The following is a 15311-nucleotide window of genomic DNA, read 5'->3' on the forward strand; positions in this document are numbered from 1 at the left end:
GGGGTAATAGAAAATAAAAAAAAGCTTTCTATATTCATCTTTATGTGACTGGCAATGTTTCTTAACCTTGAAGCTAAACATTTAGAACAACAAGGACATTCCAGAATATTTTTGTAGTTATCAGCTCGATGGAAAATTGCATCTCATACAGAGAACATCTTGGTGCAGGAAACCCAGCAAGGTTGGGGAATGGATGGAAGGAACAAGGAGCTGAAGCAATAGGTGCATGAGAGAACACTTGAATTTCAGGAAAGAAGGGAGGGAAACTCAGGAAATGGGGAATTTCAGAACATGGAAGGAAAACCAAAATGTGCTGGAATACATAAAAGCCACCTCAGATAACATCATGTTAAAAAATGTAGTGTCTTTTGGTGGAACTTTGAGGTGCACAATTGCACTTGTCAGTCGTCCACATAGCAGTCCTTTTGCCATTTAATCTCTGAAGCATTTTGCCTCATTACCGTTCTCTCTCTCTGTTCCCTCCTCAGCTCCCTTTTCCTCTGCAAATGCTCGATCTGAAACTCCGATTCTGTTCTTCTTCCCAGATATGCTGCCTGATTTACTTCATATTTCCATCATCTCTTGCTCGTGAGCCAGTTCCTCACCAGCTTGTGCTTTGGAGACATGAATGCAACCTCATAAAAAAAATCCCCAAGCTTTTGCTCAGTGAAGCCATACTAATGTGTTTTGGGGATTTATATAAGTATGCCTTGTCATATCGATTGCAGTATCAGAGAAAATATAAAGCAACATCAGGATTGAGGTAAACATTGGGTTTTATTTTTGTGGACAAGTCAAAGGCTTGAGAATCTGTTAAGTTACGTGATTAGACTTATCTTTAGGCAGTTAACTTCCTTGCTAGATAATGTTCTCTTTAGTGGCAAAGATTAGATTTTAGGAGTATATATAATCAGTTTACAAGTCAGTCATGTGTGAAGCAATGGTTACAGGTCCAATATGCTTAAGGATCGTGACTTGAATTATCTGCTGCCTGTATTCAGTGAAGCCTCATGTTGTGAGGAAACAGCAGCCCTCTGTGTCTTGTCTGTGCATTTACAAAATACAATTCTCTGAGAAACGGAGCATCTCCTTAATATTTAAAATGCAGATGAAAAACCGCCAAAACAGATAGTGGAAATTTTTTTACAAAATATATTGTCATATTTTATTAATTAGACTACAAAATAGTCTCTGAAGATATGAGGGAATTGCATCTCAGAGAATATCTTTATATCTGAAATGACCAAACCTTTATAAATATAATGGTGGCTCTAGTCCATTCCCATCAGGTCCAGACCTTTAAGTGTGGCAACCATTTCTTTGTTTTCAGCTTCAGACCACTTGATTTCTGCAATTTGCTATCAATGGATTTAATGTTGGTGAGTGATGAACATCTTCAGGTGGTTGGAAAAGGAGCCCAGTGCAGAATATTAGTAGTTTTAACTTCCAGCAGATTACAACACAAATTGAGTTGAGTGAGCTGGTTGCCATGTCTATCACAAGTAAAGTGTGTTCCGTGCCATTCTGCTGAGTGAAGGGTTTAATATGCTAATTACAGCTGGATATCCATTCCGTTAGCTAAAAGAGACCATCAATCAAACATGGTTAGGCAATAAGCCCTGTATCAATAATATAGGTATTAGAAAATAGGGAAATCTCAGGCATTTAATAATAGACTTTTCAGTCAGTAACTACAATGCACTAGTCATCATGACTTTGAGTTCCAGCTTTTACGCAGTTTTCCTTGGAGGAAGGGAGGGTGATAAGGAGGATGGTGGGGGAATTATTCACAGATGTAGCATTTCAGATGGTTCAAGTCATTCAAGATGACCAGCTAATGGGAGGTTGATACAGACTCAACCTCATTAGCAGGATGCATGTGCTAATGCCAAGTTCAAATCTATCCATGGTGCTCCAGGGTGACTTTGAGGATTAACCTACCAGCCTAAATAACAGACGGCTGGAGGGCTGGAACTGTAAGCAGACTGGATATATATCCTAGCTGGCTTCATGAAATCTGACTAGAAAATTACCTAACCAAAATAATGCACTGGTTAAGCAAGGAATTGGAAACTTGCATTTTCAATGCACACAAAATGCTGGAGGAACTCAGCAGGTCAGGTAGCAGCTGTGGAGGGAGACAAAATCAACATTTTGGGCCAGGACTCTTCGTTATATGCAGAATCTCGTGTGTCTATGCTTTGCAGCTGGTTTTCTTTAGATGGAATAAACCACATATGAAAAACCCACAAGTCCTTGCAATTTGATAATATGGTTATCACAGCTGTTTCATTGCCAGCATTCCCAAAGAGTATGCTGATGTATACTGCCATTCAGCGGATTCTACTAAAGTGATGACCCTAAGGACTGTACTGATGTAGCACCTTTCTTAAACCCAAGATGTCAATGAGCACCTTACAGCCGCAACACTTCTGAGTTGACTCACTTTGTAATGTAGGGAATATTGGCTGCGAATTGGCACAGAGTAAGTTGCAAAGAGCATCAAGAATTAAATGATGGGTCAGGTCTAGCAGGCTTGCTGTGTCTCTGCTGAGAATTATTGTCCAGATGCATGTAGCCAGTCCCCTTGGCCTCACAGTCTTCAGTGCACACGGCACCAGAGCCTGTGTGAATATTTGCAAGACAATAACAGATCATAAAGATCTCACATACCCAGAGACATTTTTGGGCCCCTTATCTATGAAAAGATGTGTAGGCATTGGAGAGGGTCCCCAGGAGTTTCACAAGAATGATTCCAGGTTTAACATATGAAAAGTGTTTGATGGCTCTGGGCCTGTACTCGCTGGAGTTTAGAAGAATGAGGGAGGACCTCATGGAAACCTATCGAATATTGAAAGGCTTAGAGAGAGTGAGGTGCAAAGAATACTTCCTATAGAAGGGAGTCTAAGGTCAGAGGGCACCGTCTCAGAACAGAGAGACTTCCATTTAGAACAGAGATGAGGAGGAATTTCTTTAGCCAAAGGGTGGTAAATCTGTGAAGTTCATTATTGCAGATGGCTATGGAGGCCATAGTTAAAGTGGAAGCTGATAAGTTCTTGATTAGTCAGGATGCCAATGGTTACGGGCGGCAAGGAAGAAACTGAGGTTGAGAGAGATAATACATCAGTCATGATAGAATGGTAGAAATGACTTGATGGGCCAAATGATCTAACTCCGTCCCTATGTCATGGTATTATCTAGAAAGTTATTAAAATTTAAATAAACAATTAAAAAGTACCAGAAAATAGAAACAATTAATTATGTAAGCAAAAAGGAAGAACTCACAGTGGCTAGAAAAAATATTCACTCCCTTGAGGTTTTCAGGTTTTATTATTTTACGTCATTGCATCACAGTGGATTTAAGTTGGCTTTTTTGATACAGGTCAAAAGAAGAAGAGCCTTTCATGTCAAAGTGAAAACAGGCCTCTACAAAGTGATCTAAATTAATTACAAATATAAAACACAAAATAATTGATTGCATAAGTGTTCACCCCCTTTAATATGACACACTAAATCATCACTGGTGCAGCCAATTGCTTTTAGAAGTGACATAATTAATTAAATGGAGATCTGTTTTTAGAGACATGTGCAGTCAAGGTGTTTTGACTGATTGGAGTTAAAATACACCTGTATCTGGAAGGTTCAATTGCTGGTGAGTTGGTATCCTGGCAAAAACAACACCAAGAAGACAAAGGAATACTCTAAGCCACTCCACAAAGAGGTTATTAAAAAGCACCAGTCAGGAGATGGATGCAAGAGTAGTTCTGAGTCACTGAATTATTCCTTGGAGTACAGTTTGGTCCATAATCAAAAAATGGAAAGAATATTGCACAGCTGTAAATCTGCCTAGAGCAGGCTGTCCTCAAAAACTGAGTGACCATGTAAGAAGGAGACTAGTGAGGGAGCCCAGCAAGAGATCTATGACAACCCTGGAGGAGTTACAAGCTTCACTGGTGGAGATGGGAGAGACTGTGCTTACAACTTTTGCCCAGGTACTTTCCCAGTTGCAGCTTTATGGGAGAATGGCAAAGAGAAAACCACTGTTGAAAAAAACACACAGAAGGCATGTGGAAGACTCTGATGTCAGCTGGAAGAAGGTTCCATGGTCTGATGAAACCAAAATTGAGGTTTTTGGCCATCAAACTAAATGCTATGTTTGGTATAAGCAAAACACCACACATCGTCAAAAACACAGCATCCCTACCATGAAGCATGGTGGTGGCTGCATTACGCTGTGGGGATGCTTCACTGCACCAGGCCCTGGAAGGCTTGTGAAGGTAGAGGGTAAAATGAATGCAGAAAAATACAGTGAAATGCTAGAAGAAAACCTGGTGCAGTTGCCATGACTTGGGAGAAGATTTGTTTTCCAGCAAGACAATGACCCTAGGCATAAAGCCAAAGCTACACAGGAATGGCTTAAAAATAACAAAGTTAATGTCCTAGAGTGGCCAAGTCAGTGGCCTGACCTCAATCCAATTGAGAATTTGTGGCTAGACTTGAAAAGGGCTGCTCACTACCAATCCCTATGCAATCTGGCAGATTTGTAAAGAAGAATGGGGAAAAAATTGCAGTGTCCGGATGTGCAAAGCTGATAGAGACCTATCCACACAGAGTCAAGGCTGTAATTGCTGCCAAAGGTGCATCTACTAAATACAGACTTGATGGGGGTGAGTAATTATGCAATCAATTATTTTGTGTTTAATAATTGTAATAAATTTAGACCAATTTGCAGAAGTTTGTTTCAATTTGACATGAAAGAACCTTTTCTGTTGATTAATGTCAAACAAGCCAAATTAAATCCACTGTGATTCAATGGTGTAAAACAATAAAACATGCAAACTTCCAAGGGGTGGGGTGAATACTTTTTATAGGCATTGTAAAAGAAAGAGATTGCCATCTAATTCCTTCCACTCCAATCTTCATTGAAGTCAATAGGATCTTCGTTGCTGAGCCAAGTTGTCTTGGGACAGAATCTGAGAGATAATTTCCCATCTTCAATGTGGAGAAGCTGGCATCTTGTGCTCTCAGCATTGTTCTCCATTGGAGCCCAACAGTGGAATGAACAGACAAACTCTGGGCTCTGCCTCCTGCATAGAGTCAGCACTGGGCAAGAAGTCCAATTCTCGCCATGGGTCATGCCATGCCTGTAAGGAGTTTGTTTGTTCTCCCCTTCACCATATGGGTTTTCTCCAGGTACTCTGGTTTCCTCCCGCAGTACAAAGATGTACCGGTGGCTAGGTTAATCAGTCATTGCAGATTGTTCTGTGATTAGGCTAGGATTAGGGGAATTGTTGGGTAGCATGGCTTGAGGGGACAGAAGGGCCTATTCCATGCTATAATCTCAATAAATAAATAAATAAATAAATAAATACTGTTGGTTATACTAACACTGAGCAACTGTGCTTGGCTAAAGCACAGAACTTTTGTCATATTTTATTACAACAGGCCTATTTTGTCTCTTTGATCATCTACCAGCTCACAACTAAAGTTCATTCCACCAACTATCAAGTTTAAATTTATTCCTATGGACACATATACCCAGGCTATAAATACCATGAAAATTAGAATGTTACACATATGGCAAACATAAATTACACAAACTTGTTTTGATGCGACTATATGCGACTTGTTTGAAGTCGTGAGTGACAGAGCGACACCCTACAGTGCAGGAGCCATTTGATAGCAGCAAGTCTCGTCAGGAGTGAGTCATTGTTTCAAGTATTGAGTGAGAGAGCCACACCTTGCAGGGTGGGAGCTATTTGAAAACTGTAAGTCTCATCAGCAGTGAGTCTTACTTGAGACAATGAAAGGGAAGGAGGTGTAAGCGGAGCAGCCATTGTTGGAGTGGGATAGTGCTAGGGTGGGTCCAACTATGGTTCAACAGGTTTGGGCAAGCACAGGCAAAGGTTCTAGGTAGGATTCTAGTTTTTTTTCTGTTAGTACATTGTCAGCGCACTGAGAATAGGTCCAGAGTTCTGGTATGTTCCTTGTTTGAGATGTGGGAACTTTCGGAGACCTCCAGTCCTCCTGATAACAACATCTGCACAAAGTGCACCGAGCTGCAGCTCCTTGGACACAAGGGAACTGGGACAGCAGCTCAATGACCCTCGGTTCATATGGGAGAACAAAGAAGTGATAGGAGCCACAGGGAAGTAGTCACTCTGACATTGCAAGGGGCAGGCAGCTGGGTGACTGTCAGGAGAGGGAAAGCAAGTAGGCAGCCAATGCAGAGTAGCCCTGTGGCTATTCCTCTCAATGTACTGCTCTGAATACCGTTGGGGGTGGGGGGATGACCTACCAGGGAGAAGCCTCAGAAAGCAGGCATCTGACACTGTCTGGCTCTGTGGCTCAGAACAGGAAGTGGGAAGAGGAGTGCAGTAATGAAAAGGGATTCCATATTTAGGGGAGCAGACAGGAGATTCTGTAGAAGTGATAAAGACACCTGGATGGTATTTTGCCTTTCAGGTGCCAGGGTCAGGAATTTTGCATCAGCTTTCACTGTGGAAGACACTAACAGTATGCCAGAAATTCGAGAGTGTCATGGGGCAGAAGTGAGTGTTGTTCTTACTAGGGAGAAGGTGCCTTGGGAAGATAAAGGATATGAAAGCAGAAAAACCACCAAGACCAGATGGACTACACCAGATGGTTCTCTGAGAGATAGCTGAAGAGATTGTGGAGTCATTAGTAATGATCTTTCAAGAATCACTAGATTCTAGAATGGTTCCTGAATGGTTCCATTCTTAAATGTCACTCCACTCTTTAAGAAGGGAAGGAGGCAGAAGACAGCAAATTATAAGCCTTGACTTCAGTGGTTGGAAAGTTTGTGGTGTCCATTATTAAGGACTAGGTTTTGAGTTACTTGGAAGCACATGATAAAGCAGGTCAAAGTTGACATGGTTTCCTTAAGGGGAAATCTTACCTGATAAATCTGTTAAAATTCTTTGAGGAAATAACAGGCAAGGTAGACAATGAAGAGTCAGTGAATGTTATTTATTTGGATTTTCAGAAAGCCTTTGAAACTGCACATGAGGATGCTTAACAAGATAAGAGTCCATGGTATTACAGGAAAATTGCTGGAATCGATAAAAGATTGGCTGATTGACAGGAGGCAAAACAGTGGGAATAAAGGGGGTCTTTTCTGATTGGCTACTGGTGACTAATGGTGTTCTGCAGAGGTCAGTGCTGTGACCTCTTCTCCATGTTATATGTGAATGATGTGGGTGACCAAATTGATGACCTTGTGGCCAAGTTTGCAGATGACACAAAACAGGTAGAGTGGCAAGTGGTGTTGAAGAAGCAAGATTCTTCAGAAGGACTTGGATGGATTGGGAGAATGGGCAAAGGAGTGACAGATGGAATATAGTGTTGGGAAATGTATGGTCACGCACTTTTATAGAAGGAATGAGGTGTAGACTATTTTCTAAACAGGAAGAAAATTCAAAAATCAGAGTTGCAGAGAGACTTGTGCAGGATTCTATAAAGATTAACTTGCAGATTGAGACGGTAGGAAGGAAGGCAAATGCCAAGTTAGCATTTGTTTTGAGAACATTAACATACAAGAGCAAGGATGTAATGCTGAGGCTTTATAATGCATTGGTTAGACACCACTTATATGCAGTACACAGCTTTAGGTCCATTATCTAAGGAAAGATGTGATGGCATTGGACAGGATCCAGAGGAGATTTACAAGATTGTTTCTGGGAATGAAAGGATTAATGAATGAAGACTGTTTGATGGCCAGCAATCACTGGAGTTTAGAAGAATGAGGAGGGATCTCACTGAAACCTATCAAATATTGAAATGTCTGGATAGAGTGTGTGCAGGGAGGATGTTCCCTATAGTCGGTGAGTCTCAGAGCAGAGGGCACAACCTCAGAACACTAGGAAGTCAATTTAGAACAGAGATGGGATGGAATTTCTTTAGTCAGGTGGTAGTGAATCTGTAGGAATTGCCACGGACGGTTTTGGAGGCCAAGTCATTGAGTATGGCCTAATTCTACTCCTACAGTACATCTCATTGCTTTATGGTCTTATAACATAAATTAACATAAATGATACATAACTTGCACAACAAAATAAAAATAAACATAACATTAGTGTAATTTGAGGGAAATATATTCCAAGTAGAATTCAGGGCCCCAGCCATAACCTCATATTCCTGGGCATACAATAGCAGCAGGAGATACCAGATTAGGCCAAATGTAGGTTTTGTGTGCTACAGTGCCCACCTCCAAAGAGAAAGCTTAGTGCTCTGTGGGGCTCCTGGTGGTGATGCTGAGCTCCCTCTTCCAGGTTTCCCAGAAAAAGACAGCCTTTCAGTGGGGTCCAGGGCAGCAGGTGGCCTTTGAAACACCTAAGCAGGTGGTAGAGCAGGCCCTCCCCTTGACCCCTAGGCAGAGTAGGGTGCTGATCGAGCTACGGGTTTCAGCTACTCCCAGCGTGGCTGAGTGGAGCCTGGGGCAGGAGATGACGGGGCATCACATTCCCTTGGGATTTTGGATCCAATACACCCCCTTCAAGAGGCAGCTGTTGGCCTACTAGTGGCTCCATTGGCTACAGAGCATCAGACTACCTCTGAGTCACTTACACTACAACCACACTTCCCTGTGATGCAGTGGGTAAAGTCTGACAAAGTAACGCTCCGAGAGGGCCAAGCCCAGCAGTCTTCCAATGTCACCTGGAAGTGGTACACTGCAGACTGAGAACAGAAGGGTCCCGACAGGATGGGCCGCCTCCATGAGCAGGTCATGGCTCTCCCTGATAACAGGCACTACATCCCCTGTGAGATTCCCAATGTTTGACCCCTCACCCATGCACTGGGGTAAACCTGACCAACAAGCCAAAGCAGCAAATCTAGTTTACCAACGTCTGCAGCCACTGACGGAGCAGGAAACAGCAGTGGAAAGCTGCTTCTCTCCATCAGGTTGTGCCCTGTGATCCTAGGAGGGAAAGGGGAGATCTAGACAATTGGCTGAGCTGGTGGCTGTGACCTTTCCCCTCCAGGAGGCAACGGGGCCTGTGACTATCAATCCTGACTCATGGGCAATGGCTAATGACTTGACATTGTGGATCCCTCATTGGCAAGTGCAGAACTCTGAGTTGTATGGGTGACCTCTCTGGGCGCACTCCTATTCGGAACACATCTTGGAGGAACGCATCGGTGTCTGATCACAGTCTACCATACAGATGCCCACAACTGTCGGGACACTTTCGAGGCCATACATTATGCTGTCCCATCAAGCTGCACAGATTATGATAGCCACACTGTTTTCCAAGGACGAGGACCATGGGGTGCCTGACATTACGGGCACTCCAAAGAGCAGGGAAGGAGCAACAAAATGGGCAGAAACTCAAGGGATGGTATTGTTTGATGATGCCAGGGTAGTGGCTGTGCACTGCCCTGCCTAATCACATGGGTTGCTAACTGGTGACGAGGGGCTCATCTGAAGGGGCATGGGGGATGGCCTGGTAGGCAAGAAGATTATGTGCGGCCTCTGCTGGCTCAGCACATGAAACAATATATGCTCACAATAGTGGACACATATTTCAGGGCCCTGGTGGTGGTGGTGTGTACCTGTGCTGACCAGGACAGCAATTGCTACCCATGCACAGGATCCTCTGGGAGATCTAATCAGACAATGGCTCACATTTTGCAGGAGCCAGAAGTCCAATAGTGGGCTGTGGAGTCGGGCATACTGTGGGTGTTCCATATCCCGTACTATTTACAGGTAGCAGAGCTGATTGAGTGGATGAATGGGCTGTTGAAACAGCAAATTAAGTTATTAATCCCCATCACACTTTTCAGGGGTGGCTGAGTGTGCTGCAGCAGGCAGTGGACAACCTTCACTACTGGCCACTGGGCCTGTGAGGTTCCTTGACATCCTGGCACTTGGTAGTGTTGGATTCTGTAAAGGTGGAGGAGGTGGAATTGGAGGAGAAATCTGGGGTGTAACACCCACGAGGGCCATTAGAACAGCGGGATATTATGGCGCATGGACAGCGGAATGTGCAGTAGGTGGTGCAATCAGGAGAATGGGGGTGATTTGACTCATACCAGTGACTAACTAAGAGAGAGTGAGTGTGTGTCTCCCTGCATTACAGAATGGCAAATTGGTGGATGTTGAATGCACTGGTCGGTGTGAGATCCTACAACACGTTCCTACAAATGACTTATGAGTATGTGTGCCACACCATCGCTTGGGACTGTTTGGTCTGCATAAGGACACCAACTGACACTGCACAAGGGGTGTCGCTGGTACCAATCCTCTTTAACAAAGAACAGGACTGTTGGACGAACTTGTCTCTGGCTTTGGCATTCTGTTTTGGAGGAAGCCAGCAAGGAATAGTCCAATCCAACCAACCTCACCCCATATGCCCTTAAAGAACTTGAGTCTCAGTAACCCTTGGTGGAGTAAGTGTTTCAAGGACTGGTACTTCCCTGCTTAAGATTTTTCTAATACTGAGGTTCTGAGAGTAATCCCTCTGTGTGTTGGTGCAGGTGGTACGATGAGCACCGATCCAAACAGTCAGTGGGGCATAGCAAGGATGAGCAGGAGCAATATCCTGGGATGACTGCTGACAGTGAATGGTGCTGTAAAGGATGGGCACCCCCTGGACACTGAACTTTACGTACTGCATATCTGGCTCCCAGGACTACCCGTGGCTCCCCATGGGATGGTACAGCTGCTGCTATCCAGAGTATGTGGTACCACACATATACCATTTTAATAGCCTGGACGAGCACCCTGCCCATGAAGGCCAGTGCAGAAAGAGATACATCACAGAAGCAGACAGGATCTGGATGATAGCCTTGCCCCTGTATGAAATGGTCAGACTGTCCCAGGAAGTAATATGCATGGCCTGATGGAGATGCTAGACAATGATACGGCCACAGTGCTCAGACAAACATAGCATGTGCTGAACAGAGAGTCAGCTGTGATGTGTGCTATTTGGATGGCCGTCTTGCAGAATCGGATGGTTTGGAATACCTGCTCGTGTAGAAAAGGTGGCACCTGTGCTGTAATTGGTCAGGAATGCTGCACCTACATCTCTGATGAGTCTGAGAACATTACTCGCCTGGCTGATCATATCCAGCAGTCCATAAATACGATCAGCAATGTTGGAGGCCAGCTCCATACCTATTATACCCCCAGAGAAGCTGGGGGCTTTTTGGGATGGTTGGTGGATTACTGGGTAGCAACTAGTGGGCTGATAATGGTGGATATCACAGTGCTGCATTTTGTGTGTAGTACAGTGTGGTGTCCCTGGGAGTTTAGGTCCGCTGGCTAATATACATCATGGTGTTGTGCCTTTGAAGGGATGCCATGTTGACGTTAGTGTCAATCTTACCTGTTTATCGAAAATTGCTTCCCTGTGCTTGCTAGGGACCAGCCCACTTAAGCAGCTTTGCAGCACTTACACTAGCTGATAACATCATAGCGCTGGTAAAGTATAAATCTAGTGCGGATAAAGCCCCTGGTTTTTTGCTTCAAGGACTCACCAATGGACTCTGTCGTAACCGTTGCAGAGGGAACAGTGGAAGTGTGCTGCAGTGACAGAGGGCCCGAGAGCACATTTTAGATAACTATTTGTAAATAGGTTCACTTGAAGGGTTCACTGAATGTTTAGTGTTGGTCTTGTCCTATAAATAAACTATTGACTTACTACTGGCAGTGAATGTCTTTTGTCCCCATTCCCCAAACCTGCAAACCTGATTTTGCACAACACACACCACAGTCATTCATTTTTTGAAGCACTCCTCTGTTTTCATGGATGTTTACAAAGAAAAAGAATTTTAGGATGTATATTGTATACATTTCTCTGACATTAAATGTACCCATTGAACCTATTGAACTAGTCACAGGCCTCCGGTTGAAGAGACAACCACTTACTTTCACTCCCTGGCTTCTCCTGCTCAGCCAATGTTGGATACAATTATTTCTGTTAATTAGGAATAATTACTTCTGTTTAAAGTATAATCAACTGAATTTTGCAAGAGACCATACGCTTTCACCCTCATCCACCATTTAGAAATTAGATAGATACTTTATTGATCCCAAAGGAAATCACAGTGCCACAGTAGCATTACAAGTGCACATAAATAAATATTAGAAGAGAAGTAGAAAGAATAAAAAAGATGTTAAAAAATAAGAACAAAAGAATAAAAAAAAGTTTAAAATAACCTCAAACAGTCTAACAAGAGGAGGTCATCACTTCCCTGGCTATAGATTGACTAATTATAGAGCCTAATGGCTGAGGGTAAGAATGACCTCATATAGCACTCTTTGGAGCAGCACAATTGTCTTAGTCTATTACTAAAAGTGCTCCTTTGTTTAGTCAAGGTGGCATGCAGAGGGTGAGAAATATTGTCCAGAATTGCCAAGATTTTCCGTAGGGTCCTTTGTCCTATCACAGCCTCCAGTGTGTCCAATTTGACTCCTATAACAGAGCCAGCCTTTCTAATCAGTTTATTGAGCCTGTTGGCATCACCCATGTTGATGCCATTGCCTCAGCACACCACCACGTAGAAGGTTGTACTGGTGACAACAGACTGATAGAATATGTAAAGGAGAGGCATGCATTATCCAAAGGGCCTCAGTCTCCTCAGGAAGTAGAGGGGACTTTGGCCCTTCTTGTACACAGCCTCGGTATTGGAGCTCCACTCAAGTCAGTGGCTGTAAGCAAGAATGGATTGCCCATGAGGGATTGAGATCTCTCTGATGAACTTTGCAACAATTCATTTTGTTCCACATTCATCCCAATTTATTTTAACTAGAAGATGTGCAGCTGAATCCATTATCTCCATCCTGAGGTGACTAAAATCCACCATTGCTTCACGTGTGATAAATTACTGAGCATCACTGAAGAGGAAAGGTGCCAAGCAAATGTTCCCTGCAGATGGAAGGTAAATGGAGGTTCTTGAATTTTTGGGCCAGGGAGAAAGCAGTTAAAGTTAAAGTCGAATTTATTGTCATATGCACAAGCAAATGCGTGCACAGGTGCAATTAAAAACTTATTTGCAGCAGCATCACAGACGTGGGACTCAAAGCTCTTCTACCACCTGCCCACCACAAGGACATGACATGGCCTGGAAGGGAGAAGGCAACAGAATAAAAAGGTGGGGGAGGGGAAGGAGGATAGCGAGAATGAGATAAATGAAGCCAGGTGGCTAGGAAGGGTAAAGAACTGGAGAGGAAGGAAGCTGATAGGTAAGGATCATACAAGAAAGGGAAGGAGGAGGGAACACAGGGGGAGGCGACTGGCAGGTGAGAAGTGATAAGGGGCCGGGAAGAAGAAATTGATATCCATGCCATGAAGTTGGCAGCTACCCAGATGGAATAGGAGGTGTTGCCTCTCCACCCTGAGGGTAGCCTCATCGCGGCACCAGAGAAGGCCGTGGAATAACATGTTGGAAGGGGAATGCCAATCAGAATTAAAATGCTTGTCCACCAGGAAGTTCCGCTTTTGGCGGATGTGTGGAGTTGCTCAACAAAGCAGTCCCCAAATTTATGATGGGCCTCACTAATGGAGAGGAGGTCACATTGGGAGTACCAAACACAATAGATGACCCCAGCAGGTTCACAGGTAAAGTGTTGCCTCACCTGGAAGGACTGCTTGGCACCCTGATTGGAGGGAGGGGGGAGGTGAATGGGCGGATGTAGCACTTCAGCTGTTTGCAGGGGTAAGTGCCAGGGGGAAATTAGTGGGGAGGCACAAATGGACAAGGAACCTTGGAGGGAGCAATTCCTGCAAGGAGATGAGTAAGTGGGGGAGGTAAAGATATGTTTGGGTAGTAGGATCCCTTTGGAGATGGTGGAAGTTATAGAGGGAAGTTAGATGTGGAGTAAATATTTGTGTTACTTTTGAGTAATTACTCTGCAAGTTATTTTCAGGATTAGTGCCCGAACTAGATCTAATTATCTGTATCCTGGGTCTAAGCCAGAGGAATCTGTGATTTCTCATTTCACTCTGTGGATTATTTCATTGAAGTGAATTAATCAAACACACTTTTCCTCAATGTCAATCAAAGAAGCCAAAGATTTTCTTCAAGGTTATGAAAATGAAGCAACCATGGACATTATTAAAACAGTCTTAGTTTTAAAGGTTGAAAGAAATGGCCAACAGTAGGCCAGAATTCATCCAAACAATTTTGTTTCCATGAAGAATCTAATTCACCTTGACTCAGCTTGAGGTGGAAGTAACTGATTTGTGTCATTGTAATGTTTCATTTCTAAGTTCTTTGCCTTACATGCAAGGTGCAGTAGAGCCAACCAGCAAACTGCGAACTGTCAAATTAGCAAAATGGCACAGCAAATTTCAGAAGCCACAGGGGAAAAAGATATTACTTAGTATAGACTCACTCAGTAAAGGTATCACACAGGGGACAAGGAGGTCCTGCTGTGCATTATTGCAGGTAAGTCAGACACCTTGGCTGTAGTGAGTTCATCAGGTTAGGCCGACATGAATTGGAATCAATATAGTGAGAGCAGTGAGCTTCAGAATAGCAGATTATTGGAGGATTCCAAATAAGAGCACCAAACCATCCCAGTTCAACACAATTAAATTATCTCAAATTATACACAACTGAACTTGGAAAAACAATGGTCCATATGAACAAAGATTAAAGGAGGCCAGTAATGCAGAAGACACTACCAAACGAGCAACAGCGGGAGACAAAACTGCTGAAGGAACTTGATAGATTGAGTAGCATCTGTAGGGGGAGAGGAACTATCTACATTTTTGATTGAGACCCTGTATCAGGACTGAGAGTGGAGAGGATAGTATAAAAACGTGAGGGGTAGGGGTGAGTCAGGGGTCATTAGGTGATTGGTGGACCGAGGAAGAGTGAGGAATGGTGAGCAACAGGGAGATTGTTCATCAAAGGAGATTACAGAGAATGTTATGGATGTATTTAGAAAACACAGGCAATGATGTTTCATCAAAGTTGCTGGTGAACGCAGCAGGCCAGGCAGCATCTCTAGGAAGAAGTACAGTTGACTTTTCAGGCCGAGACCCTTCATCAGGACTAACTGAAGGAAGAGTTAGTAAGAGATCTGTTATTTATTTATATACACACATTGTTTTTCTCTCTCTCTCCTTTTTCTCCCTCTGTCCCTCTCACTATACCCCTTGCCCATCCTCTGGGCTTCCCCCCCTCCCCCTTTTCTTTCTCCCTCTTCTTTCAAATCTCTTACTAACTCTTCCTTCAGTTAGTCCTGACGAAGGGTCTCGGGCTGAAATGTCGACTGTACCTCTTCCTAGAGATGCTGCCTGGCCTGCTGCATTTACCAGCAACTTTGATGTGTGTTGCTT

This window comes from Mobula birostris, chromosome 2, assembly GCF_030028105.1.
Source record: "Mobula birostris isolate sMobBir1 chromosome 2, sMobBir1.hap1, whole genome shotgun sequence".
Lineage (NCBI taxonomy): Eukaryota > Metazoa > Chordata > Chondrichthyes > Myliobatiformes > Myliobatidae > Mobula > Mobula birostris.